Raw genomic sequence first — 6,284 nt, 5'->3', positions numbered from 1 at the left:
AATATTTCAATATTGCCTGCCAGACCTTTAAATGCCAGTAGTATATCTTCCCTACTTTGCTGATTCCGAATTGAAATGTCCTCTGAAACAGCCTGTATTTTTTCATTAGTTTCATTGATTTTTTCATTAATCACAGTGGTAAGTTTACTCTGTGTAGCTATTAGGGCTTCTTGTATCATTTCAATCATTAAAGTCTGTGGATCAGTTCCGGTGGCAGAGGCTTGCATTCTAAAAGTGTGAGCTGGGGAACTTCTTTACAGGTTTTGAGGCCATTCTCAGTTTAGATTAATCTTTATATTTTAATCAGAAGCCAAAAGGAAAAGTTCATCAAATTCAAAAGTTTTCCCCAATCTTAAACTGATGTCTTAAAATCCTCCTTCTCTCATTACAAAAGTTCTTTTCAGGCAACAGGCTTCCAGCGAAATGAAACTTTCCTTTAACTTTCACTTTCCACGCCCTTTTCAAGACTCAATCGCCATTTTGTTGCAAATTTACTAAGTTGTTACTTAGTAGCCCAGCGGAACTGTTGATGGGCAGAAGACTGAGGTCACCTCTGGATCGACTGCACCCCCAATACAACCCAGAGGTGCCAATAAACGCCAGCCGCCCGCTGCGCGCCTTCACCATAGGAGATTCAGTATTTGAACTAAATCTCCATGGGTCTCCGAAATGGCTGAAGGGGAAGATCGCAAGCATAACCGGCCCGAAGTCCTACAGAGTGGAGCTGGAAGACGGACAGGTCTGGAGACGTCACATCGACCAGCTCCGGAAAACGTGGAGGGAAGTAGGACGGAACCAACCCGATGAGGTAGGCCTGCAACACCCTGATGAGGTAGGCCTGCAACACCCCGACGAGGTAGGCCTGCAACACCCCGTCGAGGTAGGCCTGCAACACCCCGATGAGGTAGGCCTACACCACCCCGGCGAAGCGGGCCATCGGCGTTCCACGGGGGTAGACCGGCAACATCCTGAGGGGGAGGAACCACAACACCCCAGCGAGGCCATCATGCATTCGCCCGGTAAGGAAGACCTGCTCCGCTACAAAGGAATAGACCGAGGACGTCCGCAGAAGGGAGACCTGCAACCCCCCGGCGAGATTGGCCTACGCCACCCCGGCGAGGGAGACCACAACCACCACCACACGGCAGTAGACCGGGGACAGCAGGAGAAGGGAGGCTCGCAACGCTCCGGCGAGGTCAACCTGCCCCACCCCAGCGAGGGAGACCTCCGCCACCACACGGCAGTAGACCGGGGACATCAGGTGAAGGGAGGCCCGCAACGCTCCGGCAAGGTCGGCCTGCGCCACCCCAGCAAGGGAGACCTCCGCCACCCCGTTGAGGTAGACCAGCAACACTGCGGCAAAGGCAGTCACCACCACCCCGGCGAGGGAGGCCTCCACCACCCTGGCGAGGGAGGCCTGCACCACCCCAGCGAGGGGGGCATCCACCACCCTGGCGAGGGGGGCCTGTGCCAGCCCGGCAAAGGGGAGGGACGACCCCCCGGCGGAGTCAGCCAACAACAACAACCACAACAACCACAACCACCAGAGACGTGACAACAACAATCACAACAACAACAGCAATGACAACGGGAACCAGGAACCCAACCAGACCCCTCCACCTCGCAAGCCACCAAGCCAAGGGGAAAAACCAGGGTCTTACCGTGTTTCAGCCGTTCCCCACCGATCAGCGGCGATGGCCGGCCGCGAGGCACCCAACATCCAGGACAGGGAGAAGACCAGTGTCACCAGCAAGATGAAGTTCGAGACCCAGCCGGAGGTGCTGGGACAGAGCCCGCACACTCAACGGCCGAACCCCGGTTGGTTCCCAGGTGGGAACCAGAGGAAACAGGAGCTCCACCTGCTCGGGTAGGTGGCGAAGCTCAAATGGGACTGCACAGGTCAAACAGAACCATCAGACGTCCCACATACCTGCGCGAGTACGTAACCCTCATTGAATGTGATGGACAGACTACGAACTAGGAGGGGAGGGGTGTTATGTCCTTATAAGGACATCTGCTGGGGATTGGCTAATCCACCGGTGGGAAATTTGAAATGCTGTCTCTGGGCGGTGCGACTTGCCGGAGCGCTTAAAAGGAGAGCTCCGGCAGCGCAGCCGCCAGTCTTTTCCTGTACTTAATAAAGTGCTGAATGGACCAACGCTGGTCGCATCTTCTTTCCCTGCGCCTGATCTAACAGGAACATCATGTGGAGAAGAGGAATAGTAAGTGGTGATCGACCAGCCCTAGCAACCCATTGCAATAGCCACCAGCCCTGCCTTTTAACCTTGCTTTCCTTCCTCTTGGCTGACCCTTGGGAGGTGGAGCAGATGGTACCTAGGGCCAAATTTGGCATGGAACATCCAGTTATGAATCCCCACTCTAAAGATTTGCCTTTGGAGGAGATATTTTTAAAGAAAAAAACAAAACACACCAGCTTCCCACTTTCTTCCTGTCTGTTTCACCTTTAATACAAGCCAGACTGTGATCACCTTAATTCAAGTATTTTGGCACTTAACACTACTAATAGATCAGAGACTTCTCTCTTATCTCTCAAACTGCTTTTTGTGACAAATCCATTTCTTGTCAACTTTTTCCAACTGTAATGTTATTGGGAAGAGGGCTATATTTTTACTCCCTCCCTCCCCCCCTTGTTTTTTCTCTCTGTCATATGCTTTCTGATGAAAAAAATATTTACTCTTACCTCATTCAAGATGCCATGGGAACTGTTACATGATGGGTTGGGTGCATGTTGGATGTACCATCTGAATGTTCAGAGGCCGGCACATGGAGAACACAGCTCCAATTTAAGATATATATGTATGTTTTTAATTAGAAAAATCTATGTATGGGTCTACACACAAAAAAAACCCACACAAACAAAATTGGGGTTGCAAAAAAGTAATGCTTTTTTGTTTGATTTTTGCTTTGTTTTTATAACTTTTAAATTTGTTGTTGTTGTTAGTTGCGAAGTCGTGTCTCACCCATTGTGACCCCATGGACAACATTCCTCCAGGCTTTCCTGTCCTCTACCATCCTCTGGAGTCCATTTAAGCTCACGCCTACTGCTTCAGTGACTCCTTCCAGCCACCTCGTTCTCTGTCGTCCCCTTCTTCTTTTGCCCTCAATCGTTCCCAGCATTAGGTTCTTCTCCAGTGAGTCCTTCCTTCTCATTAGGTGGCCAAAGTATTTGAGTTTCGTCTTCAGGACCTGGCCTTCTAAAGAGCAGTCAGGGTTGATCTCCTCTAGGACTGACCGGTTTGATCACCTTGCAGTCCAAGGGACTCGCAGGAGTCGTCTCCAGCACCAGAGTTCAAAGGCCTCAATTCTTCGGCGTTCAGACTTTTTTATAGTCCAAATTTCACAGCCGTACATTGCAACTGGGAAAACCATAGCCTTGACTATACACACTTTTGTTGGCAGGGTTATGTCTCTGTTTTTTAGTATGCTGTCTAGATTTGCCATAGTTTTCCTCCCCAGGAGCAAGCGTCTTTTAATTTCTTGGCTGCAGTCCCCATCTGCGGTGATCTTGGAGCCCAGGAAAATAAAATCTGTCACTACCTCCATTTCTTCCCCATCTATTTGCCAGGAATTGAGAGGGCCGGATGCCATGATCTTAGTTTTTTTAATATTGAGTTTCAAGTGAACTTTTGCACTCTCCTTCTTCACCTGCATCAGGAGGCTCTTTAGTTCCTCTTCACTTTCTGCCATTAAAGTGGTATTATCTGCATATCTGAGGTTGTTGATATTTCTCCCGGCAATCTTAATTCCAACTTTTGATTCATCTAGCCCCGCCTTTCTCATGAAGTGCTCTGCATATAAGTTAAATAGGCAGGGCGACAGTATACAGCCTTGCCGGACTCCTTTCCCAATTTTGAACCAATCAGTGGGTCCGTGCCCAGTTCTCACTGTTGCTTCTTGACCCGCATATAGGTTTCTCAAAAGACAAATAAGATGGTCTGGTACTCCCATCTCTTTAAGAACTTGCCACAATTTGTTGTGATCCACACAATCAAAGGCTTTAGCATAGTCAATGAAGCAGAAGTAGATGTTTTTCTGGAACTCCCTAGCTTTCTCCATGATCCAGCGTATGTTGGCAATTTGATCTCTAGTTCCTCTGCCTCTTCAAAATCCTGCCTGTACTTCTGGTAGTTCTCGATCCACATACTGCTGGAGCCTAGCTTGTAGGATTTTAAGCATAACCTTACTAGCATGTGAAATGAGTGCAATGGTTTGATAGTTTGAACATTCTTTGGCATTGCCTTTCTTTGGAATTGGAATGTAAACTGACCTTTTCCAATCCTGTGGCCACTGTTGAGTTTTCCAAATTTGCTGGCAAATTGAGTGTAGCACTTTTACTGCATTGTCGTTTAAGATTTTGAATAGCTCAGCTGGAATACTGTCACCTCCACTAGCTTTGTTGTTGCTCAGATTTCCTAAGGCCCATTTGACTTCACATTCTAGGATGTCTGGTTCGAAATCAGTGACCATCTCATCATGGTTATCAGGGATGTTAAGCTCGTTCTTGTATAGTTCTTCTGTGTAATTTTGCCACCTCTTCTTAATCTCTTCTGCCTCTGTTAGGTCCCTGCCATTTTGGTCCTTTATCATGCCCATCTTTGCATGAAACATTCCCTTCATATCTCCAATTTTCTTGAAGAGATCTCTGGTCCTTCCTATTCTATTGTTTTCTTCTATTTCTTTGCACTGTTCATTTAAGAAGGCATTCTTATCTCTTCTAGCTATTCTGCATTCAATTGGTTGTGTCTTTCTCTTTCTCCCTTGCCTTTCGCTTCCCTTCTTTCCTCAGCTATTTGCAAAGCTTCCTCAGACAGCCATTTTGCTTTCTTGCATTTCTTTTTCTTTGGGATGATTTTAGTTGCTACCTCTTGTACAATGTTGCGAACCTCCGTCCATAGTTCTTCAGGCACTCTGTCTATCAGATCTAATTCCTTAAATCTATTTGTCACCTCTACTGTATATTCATCAAGGATATGATTTAGTTCATACCTGAGTGGCCTAGTGCTTTTCCCTACTTTCTTCAATTTAAGCCTAAATTTTGCAACAAGAAGCTCATGATCTGGGCCGCAGTCAGCTTCTGGTCTTTTTTTTACTGACTGTATAGAGCTTCTCCATCTTTGGCTGCAGAGCACATAGTCAATCTGATTTCTGTGTTGACCGTCTGGTGATGTCCATGTGTAGAGTCGTCTCTTGGGTTGTTGGAAAAGAGTGTTTGCTATGACCATCGTATTCTCTTGACAAAATTCTATCAGCCTGTGGCCTGTTTCATTTTGTACTCCAAGGCCAAACTTGCCTGTTATTCCAGTTATCTTTTGGCTTCCTACTTTAGCATTCCAATCCCCCATGATGATAAGGACATCATTTTTTGGTGTTAATTCTATAAGGTGCTGTAGGGCTTCATAGAACCAGTCAATTTCATCCTCTTCAGCACCAGTGGTTGGGGCATAGACTTGGACTACTGTGATATTGAATGGTTTGCCTTGGATTCAAACTGAGATCATTCTGTCATTTTGGGGATTGTATCCCAGTATTGCTTTTCCTACTCTTTTATTGACTATGAAGGCTACTCCATTTCTTCTGAGGGATTCTTGCCCACAGTAGTATACCTGATGGTCATCTGAATTAAATTCACCCATTCCTGTCCATTTTAGTTCACTGATTCCTAAGATGTCGATGTTCAGTCTTGTCATCTTTTGTTTGACCACGTCTAGCTTGCCTTGATTCATGGATCTTACATTCCAGGTTCCTATGGAGAAAAAATCTTTACAGCATCGGACTTTCCTTTCACCACCAGATGCATCCACAGCTGAGCGTCCTTTCGGCCTTGGCCCCGTCGCTTCACTCTTTCTGGCACTACTAGTACTAGCCCTCTGCTCTTCCCCAGTAGCATATTGGACACCTTCTGACCTGAGGGGCTCATCTTCCGGCATCATATCTTTTTTCTTTTTGGTACTGTCCATGGGGTTTTCATGGCAAAGATACTGGAGTGGGTTGCCATTTCCTTCTCCAGTGGATCACATTTTGTCAAAACTCTCTGCTATGACCTGTCTGTCTTGGGTGGCCCTGCACAGCATAGCTCATAGCTTCATTGAGCTATGCAAGCCCCTTCGCCACAACAAGGCAGTAATCCATGAAGGAGACTTTTAAATTACATGGGATTAAATGTGGAACTGATTTTTGGGTGTGAATTGAAGGAAGCCTGGAGTACAAATGCCAGCAGTCATGTTGGATAATTTTCAAGGCAATGCCTGTTCCTCTGTTCCATG

The 6,284-nt window shown here is 46.8% G+C and overlaps 1 pseudogene; it reads right to left on the bottom strand.

Moving 5' to 3' along the window:
• Positions 1-2,088: 2,088 nt before the first annotated feature.
• On the bottom strand, positions 2,089-5,939 carry LOC139317678 (craniofacial development protein 2-like; annotated as a pseudogene).
• Between the last annotated feature and the right edge of the window lie 345 nt (positions 5,940-6,284).

The sequence above is a fragment of the Pituophis catenifer genome, unplaced genomic scaffold (assembly GCF_029215685.1).
Source record: "Pituophis catenifer annectens isolate HBS135680 unplaced genomic scaffold, rPitCat1.0.hap2 SCAF_5, whole genome shotgun sequence".
In the NCBI taxonomy this organism is placed as follows: domain Eukaryota; kingdom Metazoa; phylum Chordata; class Lepidosauria; order Squamata; family Colubridae; genus Pituophis; species Pituophis catenifer.
This window is presented reverse-complemented; position numbering and strand designations above follow the sequence as displayed.